Source organism: Oryza sativa, chromosome 1 (genome assembly GCF_034140825.1).
Source record: "Oryza sativa Japonica Group chromosome 1, ASM3414082v1".
Classification (NCBI taxonomy): domain Eukaryota; kingdom Viridiplantae; phylum Streptophyta; class Magnoliopsida; order Poales; family Poaceae; genus Oryza; species Oryza sativa.
The window spans coordinates 12044389-12047302 of record NC_089035.1 but is presented as its reverse complement, the minus strand read 5'-3'; the positions used below and the strand labels follow the sequence as shown (position 1 = coordinate 12047302).

Sequence of the window (2914 nt, the reverse complement as noted above, 5' to 3'; positions counted from 1 at the left end):
TTATTCCAGCAAGGGTTCATGTATCAAAATTCACATTTTAATTATAGATGGAATGAGCATTTGCATATTTCTAAGCATGGCTAAGCAAGTAGTTGCACATAGAGCATATATAAACCCATTTGAGCACAATGAATGTACTCTAATCATTTCTAGGGGTTCAAACAGCAAGAGGATCAATTATTCAAGGTGGAATATGCAGCAAATAGGTCATAACTACCTTAACCCAATTTCAAATACCGATATAGTCTAAGTTCACATGCAACTTTGCAAACAAATATTTTCATTCCTCAAATCATGGGATTCAATGTGTTCAAAGGATGGGAGGAGAAAACTTGCCTTGATCAGAGAATTGTTAGCACCTAATCCACTTCTTCACCGATTATGCAATTATCTAGATAAAGGACACGATATGCAATTAAACACCGAAAGAGCTAAAAATCCAAAATGCTCTAAAATGCATGATTTATGCACAGTGGGTTGGAAATGATCTAAAATGAATTTAGGTGAAATAATTCCTATTTTATTTTATTCCATTTGGGAGTTATGAATTTTAGAAGTTTTATCGGTTTACAATAGTATAGTCTTAGGTAGTGTTATGAAATACTTTTGTAAAGTGATTTTTATTAGATTAGACTTCACAGGGGTGTGGAGATGTGTTTTCTAAGACTAACACATTTGGTTTCACAATTTTTGGAATTATAATGATTTTCTTATAGATTTTACAAGTTACAACGTGTTTTAGGCATATAGTGTTTTATATGTTCATGACTTTTGAGTTATAGGTTCAGAACATGCTACTTCCTGTTTAAGTTGAATAAAAGGAATAATTCGCTTAACTAAAACATTTTTAGTTCACATGTTTATGGTCTTTACTACTATGGTTCATATTTTATAAACTAGAGATGCTCTAATCTAAACTAGCAATATATTATATTAACCTAGAAATTGTTATATGAGCTAAGTTCTTCTAATTTTAGTGGATGGGAATGGAACTATGGCTTCACTGGTCAATCAAGTTTTTATTTAGGTTTAATTAGACCTAAAGTGTATATATATACTTATACATGTTTATGTATTACTTAAACAACCCTATGTGTTTAAATTCTTATTTCACTAAGTTAAGGTTTTGATCAATGTTCTCTACAAAAGGTGACAAATTTTATTTTACTATGTTGAAGATAACTATTTGCTGGTTCTATAGAAACTTTGTTCATTTCATTTGGACTAAAAATAAATTTTCTACAAGTTTTACAAATTAATGGCTGCTCTATGTTAGTAAATCCTTATATGAATATTTAGAGACTTTTACTACACAGCAAGTATATAATCTTATTTCATAACTTGGAAATACATGTTTTAGTGATCCTACATAACTTAAGTTTATTCAAATTGAAGCTAAATTGGGTTCTACATGAATTTCTAAAGTTTAGCTTATCTAAAACTAATCATTATAGAGATAATAGTTTTAGAGGCATTTGATGCAAAGTAAGTCATTACTTTTATTTAACCTAATCAGAGAGTGTCTGATGATGAATCTGCAGTTTTTGAGTTTGTTTCAAAATGAGTTGAAATGAATTTTCTATGTATTTTATAAGTTTGTACATGTTTTATGCATGACTTATCTTAGATAAATCTTAGAGACATTATTTGTACAGTGAGTGTCAAGTTTTATATCCCTGGAATAAAGTTCATAACTTCAAGAATCTACAGCAACTGGAATCACTTCAAAATGAGCTATATTTGATTTTATATAGATTTTACAACTTTGTGCATTTTTCTGCTAAACATATAATTGTTTGGGCATTTTCCTAATTTTTCTTCAGATTTTAAAGGATGGGTCCATATGGCTGTGAGGGACCAATATGCACAAAGGCCCTTGAGTTTTCTAGGAATCAACCCGCAGTCCTAGGCCCATATGTCAGTGTGTTTCTACAATTGTAAACGGATCCCTGCACTTAATCTAATTCACGAAAGTCATCCCTCTGCTCTAGACATAGCAGAGCTAGCCATGGCTGAGCTCGATCTGGAGCTCGCCGGCGGCAAACGGTGGCTCGTTTGAGGTTGAGGTCAAAAGATAAAATGAAGAGCAAGCTCTCGCGATTCCATTCCTCTAGTTTTCTTGGTTAGAGGACATCGGAGTAGCGCCGATGGCGAGTGTGAGCGGCGGTGGTTTTGGGGTGAAAGTGCATGTGCGCATGGAAGTCGATTACGAACGAAAAGGATGCATGCATGCGGTCTTCTAGACTTCAGGATGCTCACCGTGGGTCGAGCTAGGGTTGTCGAGGTCTTGGCGGCAGCGGTGACTTGTGGAACGGCTCGGCGACGGCGCTCCTCCTCGGGTGAACGACGACGGCTCGAACGGGACAATGAGCTGCTTCAAGCAAGCATGCACGAGGGTTGTGAGGTCAAGGAGATGGTGTATGCGCAAGGAATCGAACAATGGCTCACCGAGGCAGCGGTAATCGACGATGACGGCGGAGGCGATCCTAGATTGGCGCCGGTGAAGAAAAGGATGTGTTCTCCGTGTTCTTGATGTTTTCGGCTGGGGTTCTTGAGGTGTTTTGAAGAGGAGGTTGAGGCGATGACAATGGCGCAGCGGCTTTCTCTGAGGTGGATGAGAATGGCCGGACGACGACGATGGTTGAAGCGGCGGCGCACCGGTGCGTGCTCCAGGGCGTCGTCGGCGTGGTCGCGTTCCGGTGGCTGTGATGCACAAAACGGGAGGTGGTCAAAAGAGAAATGGTTCGGCACTGTGTGGAGAGATGGGAACGCGAAAGAGATGGAGGTGACCTTGACTCAAACGGAGATGGCGAAGGTCGTCGTCACTACGACCGGCGGCGAGGTTGAGGATGACGGAGAGGCTGAGGACCTCTCCCTCAGCTTCTTCAGCTTCAAAGTGATGTGTGGAGAATGG

At 38.8% G+C, this 2914-nt stretch overlaps 1 long non-coding RNA gene across 1 annotated transcript; it reads right to left on the bottom strand.

Moving 5' to 3' along the window:
- Window positions 1–285: 285 nt before the first annotated feature.
- On the bottom strand, window positions 286–2678 carry LOC107281726 (uncharacterized). The gene is made up of 3 exons (XR_010738758.1): window positions 2449–2678; window positions 2260–2371; window positions 286–391 (listed from the first exon to the last, which is right to left on the bottom strand). It is a non-coding gene; the product is annotated as an uncharacterized lncRNA (long non-coding RNA).
- Window positions 2679–2914: the final 236 nt, after the last annotated feature.